The 12,200-nt window shown below is 35.6% G+C and overlaps 1 protein-coding gene across 3 annotated transcripts in view; it reads left to right on the top strand.

Annotated features, from left to right (window-relative positions):
* The window catches only part of SNCA (synuclein alpha), a 155,396-nt gene that overhangs the window by 125,660 nt on the left and 17,536 nt on the right, over positions 1-12,200 (top strand). The gene's annotated exons all lie outside the window — the stretch shown is intronic.

Genomic DNA, 12,200 nt, shown 5'->3' with positions numbered 1-12,200 from the left:
TCTGAGTAAATTACTAAACCTCTCTAAGACCAAGTTTCCTATGGAAGATGTGGTTGAGGATAGTTGGTCCATAGTTCTGTGAGCTGTCCCTGTTCTATGTAATATAAAATAGTTATTTAAGATTTTTAGTCAGTTAAAAATGTATTCAAATATTAATGTATTCAATAATCTCATTCTCCAGAGAACGACACTTATAAAGTCCAGCAGTCAGACTTGTGAACACAATATATTTATGCCTTTAATGAGTTAAAGGTTTCTGAAAGTATAAACCTGTTCTTGTTACATGCTGATAGTTGTTGAATACCCTGGGATTCTATTTGATTGCCTGCTTTTATCTTTTCCCCTCTTTTTTCTGTTAGATAACAAAGATTCAGCTGGGTATATTTTAAAGATCTAATTGGCTTTATTAAACAATTACTGAATGGGGCAGCATCCCACCTAGCAAGTAGAGGGAGGGCCCAGGGAGATACACAAAATGAAAAGTTTTCATAGAAAAAGTGTGAGGCAAGAAGGTTATTAGCAAAAAAAAAAAAAAAAAAAAAAAAAATTTATTTCAGGTAAGCCCACTTTCTAGGGGAAAACACAGTTTTTTTGTTTGTTTGTTTTTGTTTTTATTATCTTTATTTTTTTTTATCATGCATATTACTCTTCCTTTGAGGGGTGGAGAGGACCCAGGTGGCAGACTGATTGGCACTGACCAGTATTCCTGACTGGTGAAAACTACATTTCTGGGGGACGTTGAAGCTGAAATTAGAATAGGTATCAAGCCCTGTTATAGGAACTTAGTCTAAGTGACACCATTTTGGGCCTGTGGTTTTCTTTATAACAATTCTTCACTTTTGAGCAGACTCTCAGCTTAACTGACAGATGTTATCAAGCTTGAAGGCACTGGCTTCTCTCTAACCTATCTCACTGAAGTTCCTACAACTTTGCTCCTCTGTGAGGCATCAATAGGCCATGACATTTTTACTTAACCTCTGTGATATTCATAGGTCACATTTTCCAGTTGACATTTTTTAAGTCGATAATTTTTGTTGTTGTTGTTCCTTAGATGTTCCAGTCTCAGGGGGATAATTGGTGGTTAGTAGCTGCAAACATACATTTAAAGTTTTTTGAGAGAATATAATGGACCAGGGAGATTATTATGATTACTATAAGCAGGATAATTCCCCAAATTTAGAATATACCTTGGAACCATGGTCCCCAAGACTCAAACCAATCAAAGTCAAATAAGTCAAAGAAAATCCCCATGGAAAGGCATACCTTTTTAAAGTCAAGCAGCTTGTCCTTATTTTGAGTTTTAGCTTCCTCAAAATTGTCAACCTATACATGGCAGGTGATGTTGTTCAAAGGACAGACACCTCCTTGATCAGCTAAAAGATAATCAAGAGCTCTTCTGTTATCAAGGACAACTATGGCTGGAGAGTTTAAAGATGTTTGTTGGGCTACTATTACTTTGGCAGATTTTTTAATGATTTCAAGAAGTAGGGAGACATTTTTGATTGTAGCCTCATTTATATTTATCCCTAATTGGGGAAATAGAGACCTGCCAAAAGGAGTGAATCCTGAATCACAAAAGCCTCCTGAGAAGTCCTATTTAACTCAACAATGTAAATTTAGGAGAAACAACTAATGAGATGTTTTATTTTGCTTGTGAAAAATTAGGGGCACATGATTTTCTCTTTGCCTGAAATCAAAGACGTTATTCCCTGCCTTAGCAATGGCCTGAGAGATACAGATGAGGGTGTTATCTTTCTAGGCCAATGCCAGAGGAAAGGAAAGGAAAGGAAGAGAGGAAGAAGGGGTTTTATGTTCAGTTAATGTATTAAGTCTTAATCTGGAACCTTGGCAGGAAGCCATCTACCTCAATGTCAGCTACTTCTCTTCCTTGTCAATTTGATTTAGAGTTCTCGACCATCTTTTAGTTTTGCAGCAGTGTCAGTGGTCAGAGGCACTTGTTAAGGTCCATTTCAGTGGGGCTCAAGGGTTGTCTTCCTCTGATGACATTTTAGACCAGCCACCACACTGTAGAGGGTGACCAACAGGTTCTTTTAAATTAGGATCTAGCAAACCTTCTTTATGGATGACATCCTATGGATGACAGGCTTGAGCATAAAACATTAGAGATTTACAGTAGCTGATTATACTAGCATGAAACAACAAGGGATCAGCAAAAGGCTGTATACTGATAGAATTTCAAGTTGATAAAGCTTTTGGTAAGGCTTCTAGGATTAGGCCAGCGAAGTGGATGCCTTAATCACTGGAGATAGTGGAAAGTACACATAAATGGGAAACACATTTAAGTTTTTTGTTTTTTTGCTTTTCCTGTGAGGGCATCAGACTTGGAGCAAGGAAAGACTTTAATCCATCTAGAAAATGCATATACAATAATAAGAACATATTGATAACCCATACTAGGTAGCAATTTAGTGAAGTCTAGTTGCAGGTGTTTTGTTGAATTTACAACCATTATTTCTCCATATGAAATTTTCTCATTCAGAAGCAAACTGGTGCCATGTCAGAGGACATTAAAATGGCAAAAGTCTGGCAATGAGGGGCCATTTTTGCAGTAGAATGGACTTCATCTACATGTACCACAATCCTATAAATATAAAAAAGGCTTAGTATTATTTATTTGACAGTGCTTCCATGTAAATTACATATGAAATGCCCAATTTGTTTAACAAATCTTTTGGAATATTCCAAGTTAAAAAGGCATTTAAAAAAAAGAATTTGATTTTGGGGGCACCTGGGTGGCTCAGTTGATTTAGCATCTGACTACAGCTCAGGTCATGATCTCACACTTTGTGAGTTGGAGCCCTGCGTCAGGCTCTGTGCTGACAGCTCAGAGCCTGGAGCCTGCATCAGATTCCGTGTCTCCCTCTCTCTCTGCCCTCCCCTGCTCATGCTCTGTCTCTTTCTCTTACTCTCAAAAATAAATAAACACTAATAAAACTAAGAAAATTAAATTAAATTTAAAAAGAATTTGATTTTGGAAGTTTGTCAAAAATACCAAAAAAGGGCTTTTAAATAAAGCACTTATTCTAAATAGGATCACAGATAATTATGAAACTTAATATTTAAAAGGTAAAAAATCTTCTACAATAATTTTACTAAAACCAGACTAAAAGTCCAAGAAAACTGTCCTTTTAAAAAAGACAAAACCAAATTTTAACTTTGCACCAGCTTTTGATATTAAATCTATTTTAAAAATAATTTTTTTAATCTTAGCCAGCTTGACCATATATTAATTTTCTAAAGGTTTGCTTATAATTATTTTTTATATTCTGATTTTGTCCTTTGTCTTTTTATCCTTAAACTAACCTCTATTTAGGACAAAATTACTTTTTTTCCACGTCAACAAAAAAATGCGTCTTAATTTTTCATTTATTTTATTATTTATTTATTTATTTATTTATGCTGAAAATGTATCCTTTCCTGGCATACAGAGATATTTCCCCTATTTTTAGTAGTTTTAATTACAAATATTAATTAGAACTTTAACCCTTAGAAAGCTTGATTTCTAGTCAAAACTAAGAATAAGCAATTGTGAAGGGTCACATCAGCATTTTTTAAATTTTCAAATTTATGAATATATTTTAAAATTTCTAGAAGCATGTCTCTTAAAGTTTTCAAATGTAGCATTAACATTTCCAAATATCTTCTAGCTTCTCTGTAACAAGCCAAAAGTAGAAAAACCTATGTTTATTAATTAATATTTTAGTATTTTGTCTTATTTGGAAATTAGATATTTATATTGTTATGGAACCAGGCTGGAACACTGGCAGAAAAACCAAGCAAAATTTGGAGATCTTGGTGGATTGGAGATTTATTTAACACCAGCAGGCTCAGAGGAGACCATTTCTCCAAAAATCTGAGCGCCGAATGCAAGTGGGAAGTGTAATTTATAGTTGTCAGCTTCCATATCTGTGGTGGGTTTTCTCATGTGCGGCAAACAGGGCAAGAAGAACCCAGAAGAGGGGTCTCTAAGCTAGAGACCAGAGCTTGTTTTAGTCCCCTCGGCCATCTTTGGCGCAGTACTTTATTCATTTCTCCAACATTCCCCCTCTTTGAAGCCTTTAAAAAAAACTTGCCAAATACTTGCCATCAGATAGGCCTACAATACCTGTAGAATTGGGCATATTCCTCTTCACGAGGTCCCCAAAATATCCTGAGGTTCCTGCACCTGCCTGGAAGTGACCTTCATTACTCATCTGGTGAGGCTTCTGGGAAATCTGTAAGCAAGGTATCAGGCTAACATTTCCAAGGGGCTTTATGGCTCCATGTTTCATAAAGCCAACCTTGGTTCCTTAAAGCTATCTGGTGATATCTGAGTCTATGAATGTCACTCTGAAATATGACATTCCAGTCAAAGCCTTGGTAAAATAACCAGTATTTCCAATGGTGAACTGTTACAGAATGAACAGATTCTTATTGAACTTATGCAAACAATTGCCATGAAACAAAGAATACTCACCGAGAGTTTTTGAATTTTAGGAAGTTATGTAGAGAGAAAAGATAAATGCTTCAGTTTTCAAATGAATGCTTTATGACATTTCTGTATATCATAGATATCTTAAAAGAAACTTTCCTTATTCTGAAAGAGGAAACATTAGAGAACCAGCAATATTTTCAACATGAATCATAAAACTATAATCTTCTTCAGTTCATTTAATCCCATGTTCCTAATTCTTGTTCAATTTGAATGCAGCTTTTTAGTTCTGGAAATTCTTACCCATTTTAGTATCAACCTTAAAGATGTTGAATACCTGTATTTGTCCCCAAAGTCCTTTTTATAAATTTCCTTGAAGAAGAGACACGTTTTGTGAGAGAATAAGAACAATTATAAATGACAAAATCTCAGAAATAGACATTGTTAAAGATCTGATGAGAGTTCATTATGATGCAATCGACAAAGAAGTTCGGTTATTTCTGTGACACATAACACTTCAAGTAATCAGAATATTAAGTGATGACATTATACCAAAACACTAAAACTTTAGGAATTGCATATATATATGGGCAGTTACAGCATTTACCTGTGCAATACAACCCAAGGTTTACCATTGTATGACAGTGCTTTTCCAAGTAACTTAGCACCCAAAATAAAAGGGCCTAATTGGCCAAAAAGACTTAATTTACCATTTAAATCCTGGGAAGTTTGTTAAAACGTTAGGAAGTTATAAGTATATCCTGAATAGGATTACAGATCATTACAAATCTTAAAACTTTATTTATTCAACCAAGGTGGCAATAAAAGATCCTAAAGGTGAATGTATAGCATTATATAGTTGTTACCAAAACCTATCTCCTTTAACATAATCAAAGACCTGATAAAGATGAAACCTAAAACTTTGGTTTTCCCGGAAGACAAACCTTTGTTTGCATTGTCTTATCAAGAGCAGATCAACAGTCCAAGAAAACTTTGTCATTTGAACAGAGAGAAAAGCAGAATTTCAACCTTATACCAGTGTACTTTTAAACTTCCAGTCATCTCAACCTCAGTCCATCCTGAGCACACATAAAATTCCTTTCCAAAGATTTCCCTTCATGAACCTTCTACAGCTTTCCGTTGCCTTCAAACTTTGTCCCAAAGCCATTTCTCTCCAAATAACCAGTCTCATTTAGGACAAAATTATTTTCTTCTACCATCAACAAAAACAAATTTCTATCCCTTATATCTTTCTTACATACTTCCTACTTTCCTATATACAGGGTTGCTTTCCGTATTTCCATCAGTCTTAAATACACTTAGCAGAATTTTAACTCTTAGGAAACCTTAGTCTCCAATTGAGGACTCAGTAACCAACTGAGAGGTGTTTACACCAGAATTTTTTTAGATGGTAAATTCATGAACCAATTAAGTACAAAGCATGTTTTCCAATAGATCCAAATAGCCTTAATTTCTCTGCAGTAAGAAGTTAAAAACACAAACCTATGTTCAGTAATCAAAGCTTTAGCAATTCATTCTATTTGGAAAAGACCTAGTTGTCCAAGGGGGGTGTACTTTACTCCTTGACCTTGAGGATGGGAGGAGGAGCCAATGGTGCCTCAGGCACTGAGGAGGGTATAGGAACCAGCTGTGTAGACCACACCTACGTTGATGCAGAAACAGCAGGGGGAGGGGAAGGCAGAGGAGGAAAACCTAATTTAAAACCTTAACTCAGAGGAGCAGCCACCATGTTTTTCCACCAAAGTGGAATATCCACATCAGGCCAAAGAAGACCAGGAATTTCCCTGAAACAAATGGAGTTTCAGCAACCGCTTGGGAACATTCTTTAAAGTCCCCATCCCGAGGCAGACTAACCACAGTTGGCCCCAATTATAGCTATTAACCTGGGAAAGGAAGGAGAATCCTTCACATTATGAGGCAGAGGAACAGGGAGAGAGAGTCAGTGTCCCCTTCAGTCTGATTCTCTCTTGGCCAGACCAATAAGGTCCCCTTCTCAGCGTTCCTCCTGATATCGGCTGGGTTTTGAGGGCCCCTTCCGATTCTGACATTCATTCTTCCAGTGTCCCTTCTCTTTGCACTATGCACATTGGTCCTTTGCTAAGGGGGCTCTGGGCTTCCCCCATTTTTGTGGTTGGGGTCTTCCCATCTTTGCAGTGTCTGTTTCTTTTAGTGCTGCTGCGAGAAGGGTGGCCTTCTGTTCACTTCTCTTTTGGCTGCGGCTTCTCTGTTCATAAAAACTTTATTGGCGATCACTATCAGCTGAGTGATAATCATCCCGGCAAAGCCCTCCAACTTCTGGAGTTTGCTTCTGATATCTAGGGCAGCCTGTGCCACAGAGGAGGTATTTACCACTTGTTGACTTTCTGGTGTATACACGGTATGCTTCACATAGTCTTTCATAGTAGTCTCCGGGAGTTTTGTTTTCTATGCTCTAATAAAGCTCTTTTTTGTACTGAATTTAAGGTTATTGGTCTAGATAGCTAAAGTTTCCTTTAATATTTGTGGAGGAGACAATTAAGATTTGTATTTGGGGACACCTGGGTGGCTCAGTAGGTTAAGCGTCCAACTGTGGCTCAGGTCATGATCTCATGGTTCATGAGTTTGAGCCCCTCATCGGGCTCTCTGCTGTCAGAGCCAGCTTCTGATTTTCTGTCGCCCTCTCTCTCTGCCCTTCCCCACTCATGCTTGTGTGTGTTGTCTCTGTCAAAATAAATCAACATTAAAAAAATTTTTTTAAAGATTTGTATTTGTCCTTGGCAAGTCAAGTTCTAAATGGCTTTAGCCCTTGTTTTTTCTTGATAAAAATTACCTCTCTGAAATTTGCATTTTAAAGAGATGGACTAATTTCCTGGAAAAGACCAGGCAGCACACTGAACATTTACAGTTCAATAGCATAGGAAAAAAAAAAAAAATGCAACCACTTTCTAGAATGACTTACTCTCTCAAGGCCAGGATTTTTACAATATTTATACATATTTTGAGATAAATAGGTTGTGGGATGGGCAAAAAAGATTGGTGATCTTTGAATTGCTTCTGTAATCACTTCTGATCCTGCCAAGACTAAATTCATAAAATAAGAACAGCTTTTTTTTTTTTAATTCCTTAAAGAATTGGGTTGCTGTGTAATGATATCAAAAGACTGACACACCCATCCACCTATGAAAATGTCTTCTTTTCCTCTGGGTACTTTGAGCTTAGCTGAGAAGGCCTAAAAGTTTTATATCAGGTTCTGAATATCAGTTTCCAATTTGGCCAAATTTCTGATTATACAGTTAAGTCTTTTCGAATATCTTCTCAGGTTTTAGCTAGGACAAATAGTAAATATTTCTGGCAATATCAAACAACTTCATGCACCCAAGAGGAATCCTCAAAAAAGGTGTAAAAGATACAATTTTTCGATATCTGGAATTACTCCCATAGATAGCCAAAAAAAGAACTGACAATCTGAATGTCCCAGGCAGGCAGAAACTCAAACCATTTCTTAAGATGTAAAATGAGAAAAGTACAAAGAAAATACTTAGGCCTGGGAGGGAAAGAATAAAAACCTAATAGGTCTAAATTTGGACCAGAAGGGATAACATGAATTTTTTTTTAAGGTTTTATTGTAATCACCCAGTTCTCAGATCAGCAAATTCATTCCATAACCCCCATCACCTATTCACCCCTCCCCCCCCCCAGCACCCTCCAGTCTGGTAACCATCAGTTTGTTCTCTATAGTTAAGTCTGTTTTTTTGTTTGTCTCTCTCTCTCTCTTTTTTCCCTTTGCTCATTTGTTTCATACATTCCACATATGAGTGAAATCATATGGTATTTGTCTTTCTCTGACTTATTTCACATAGCATAATATATTCTAGCTCCATCCATGTCCTTGCAGATGGCAAGATTTCATTCTTTTTTGTGGCTGAATAATATTCATTATGTATGTATGTGTGTGGATATATATACATATATATATGTATCATGTATATATTTATATATAAGATACATATATATTTGATATATTTATATATATATATATATATATATCACTTATTCTTTATCCATTCATCATCTATTGATGGACACTTGGGTTATTTCCATATCTTGGCTATTGTAAATAAGGCTGCAATGAACATAGGGATGCATGTATCCCTTTGAATTAGTGTTCTTGTATTCTTTGGGTAAATACCCAGTAGTGTGATTGCTGTATCAAAAGATAGGTCCATTTTTACCTTTTTGAGGGACCTCTATACCGTTTTCCACAGTGGCTACACCAGTTTACATTCCCACCATCAGTGAAAGGGTTCCTTTTTCTCCACATCCATGCCAACACCTGTTGTTTTTTGTGTTGTCGATTTTAGCCATTCAGATAGGTGTAAGGCAATATTTCATTGTACCTTTGATTTGCATTTCCCTAATGATAACTGATCATGAGCATCTTTTCATGTATCTGTATGTCTTCTTTGGAGAAATGTCTGTTCATGTCTTCTGCCCATTTTTCAATTGGATTATTTGTTCTTTGGGTAGTGAGTTGTATAAACTCTTCATATATTTGGGATACTAACCCTTTATCAGATACGTCTTTTGCAAATATCTTCTCCTTTTCTGTAGGTTGCCTTTGAGTTTTGTTGATTGTTTTCTTTGCTGTGCAGAAGCTTTTTATTTTGATGTAGTCCCAATAGTTTATTTTTGCTTTTGTTTCCCTTGTCTTAGGGGAATTATTTAGAAAAAAAAGCTGATCTGGACGATGTCAGTGAAATTACTGCCTGTGTCTCTTCTAGGATTTTTATGATTTCAGGTCTCACATTTAGGTCTTTAATCTATTTTGAATTTTTTAATGTTTATTTGTTTTTGAGAGACAGAGAACATGAGAGGGGGAAGAGCAGAGAGAGAGGGAGACAACAGAATCTGAGGCAGGCTCCAGGCTCTGAGCTGTCAGGCACAGAGCCCAATGCAGGGCTCGAACTCATGAACCGTGAGATCATGACCTGAGCCGAAGTGGGATGCTCAACCGACTGAGCCACCCAGGTGCCTGGTCTTTAATCTATTTTGAGCTTATTTTTGAATATGGTAAGAGAAATTGACCCAGTTTCATTCTTTTACATGTTGCTGTCCAGTTTTCCCAACACCATTTGTTGAAGTGACTGTCTTTTTCACACTGGATATTCTTCCCTGCTTTGTCAATGATTAATTGATCATTTAGTTGTGAGATTCTGGGTTTGCTGTTGTATGCATCTGTGTGTCTATTTTTTGTGCCAGTAGCATACTATTTTGATTACTGCAGCTTTGTAATATAACTTGAAGTCTAGAAATACAATGCCTCCAACTTTTCTTTTTCAAAATTGCTTTGGCTATGTAAGGACTTTTGTGGTTCTATACAAATTTTAGGATTGTTCTAGTTTTGTGAAAAATGCTGCTGATATTTTGATAGGGATTGCATTAAATCCATAGATTACTTTGGGTAGTATAGACATTTTAACAATATTTGTTCTTCCAACCCATGGGCATGGAGTGTCTTTCCATTTCTTTGTGTCATCTTCAATTTTTTTCATTAATGTTTTTTGTTTGTTTGTTTGTTTGTTTTATTTACTTTGAACCAGTGCAAGTGTGGGAGGGGCAGAGAGAGAGGGAGATAAAGAATCCCAAGCAGGCTGTGTTCTGTCAGTGTGGAGCCCACATGGGGCTCAATCTCACGAACCATGAGATCGTGACCTGAGCCCAAATCAAGAGTTGGATGTTTTACTGATTGAGCCACCCAGGTGCCCCATCAGTGTTTTATAGTTTTCAGAGTACAGGTCTTTTACCTCTTTGGTTAGGTTTGTTCTTAGGTATATTATTATTTTTGGTACAATTGTAAATGAGATTATTTTCTTAATTTTTCTGCCGCTTCATTATTGGTGTATAGAAATGCAACAGATTTCTGTACATTGATTTTGTTTCCTGTGACTTCACTGAATTAATTAGTTCTAGCAGTTTTTTGGTGGAGTCTTTTAGGTTTTCTGTATAGAGTATTATGTTACCTGCAGTGAAAGTTTTACTTTTTCCTTACAATTTGGATGCTTTTTGTTTCTTTTTGTTGTCTGATTGCTGTCTCTAGGACTTCTAGTACTATGGTGAATAAAAGTGATGACAGCGGACATCCTTGTCTTGTTCTTGACCTTAAGGGAAAAGCACTGACTTTTCCTCCTTTGAAGGTGATGTTAGCTGTGGATTTTTCATATAGACGTTTATTATGTTATCTTCCTTCTAAACCTACTTTGTTGAGGGTTTTTGTAATGAATGGATGTTGTACTTTGCCACATGTTTTTTCTGATGCTATTATAATGATTATATCAACAAGACAAAGGATAAAAACCATATAATACATCATGTTGATTGACTGGTGAATATTGAAACACCCTTGAATTCCAGGAATAAACCCTACTTCATCGTGGTGTATAATTTTTTAATGTATTGTTAGATTCAGCTTGCTAGTATTTTGTTGAGGATTGTTGTGAGATATATTGGCCTGTAGTTTTCTTTTTGTGTGTGTCCTTATCTGGTTTTGGTATCAGAGTAATGCTGGTCTCATAAAATGAGTTAGGAAGCTTTTTTTAATCTTCTATTTTTTTTAATACTTTGAGAAAAGAATAGGTAAAAGGCTTCTGTAAATGTTTGGTAGAATTTGCCTGTGAAGCTGTCTGGTCCTGGATCTTTGTTGGAAGTATTTTGATCACTGATTCAATTTCATTGCTAGTAATTGGTCTGTTCAAATTACTGTCTCCTACTCTTACAACTAAAAGAGCTAGAGAAAGAACACACAAAACCCCAAACCAATAGAAGAAAGAAAATAATAAAGATTAGAGCAGAAATGAACCAAATAGAAACTAAAAAATAGAAGAGATCAATGAAACCTGGATCTGGTTCTTTGAAAAGATCAACAAAATAGATAAACCTCTAGCAAGACTTATCATGGGGAAAAAAAAAAAACAAAAAAACAGGGAGGACTCAAACCAAACCAGAAATTAAAGAGGGGAAATAACCTATACCACAGAAATACAAAGTATTATAAAAGTATGTTATCAAAAATTATATGCCAAAAAATTGGACATCCTAGAGAAATGGATAAATGCCTATAAACATATAACCTACCAAAACTGAATCCAGAAGAAATAGAAAATTTGAACAGACCAAAATTTTCCTAATTTTTCCTAAGAAAAATTAACTTATACTTTTTATGGTTTCTGCTTTATTCACAGAAAATTTATCAGTGTGGTATAAAACATGTTTTCTAATAGGTGCAAATATTTTTGATTCCTCTGTAAAAGTGAATAAGCCTATGTTCAGTGATTAATGTGTCAGTATTTTACTTGGAAATAATTTTGATACTTAATGAATTTAACTTAACTCATCACTTAGCAAAACTTTAAAGTTTAAGGTTATCAAAAAGATTTAGGGAAATGATCTTAAAATGTCACCTAAACTTTTTTATTTAATTTATGCCTATTCAGTTTGCTTCTTAATTATGTTTAGATTTGGAACATTAGACAAATCAGCTCTATTCTATTTTTTTTTTCCTCTGAAAAATTTTGCAACATAGTGTGAACCTGTTTGAATAGTAAGCCTAGGCAGAATAAAAAAGTCTATGTATTATAGTCAGTGTTGATAAGTCTAAGATATGTTTATTATAATCAATGAGCAAACTGAAATTACCTTTAATACTAAAACTTTTCCCAGGTCTGGTGAAATTGACAAGCAGTTCCTTTAGTTTCTATTATATTTCTGAGAT

This window comes from Lynx rufus, unplaced genomic scaffold, assembly GCF_022079265.1.
Source record: "Lynx rufus isolate CCGP_SWC_20201006 ecotype Redwood Valley unplaced genomic scaffold, mLynRuf1.p SCAF_3, whole genome shotgun sequence".
Taxonomy (NCBI): Eukaryota; Metazoa; Chordata; class Mammalia; order Carnivora; family Felidae; genus Lynx; species Lynx rufus.
Note: the sequence above shows the minus strand (reverse complement) of the source record. Positions and strands in the feature narration are given on the sequence as shown.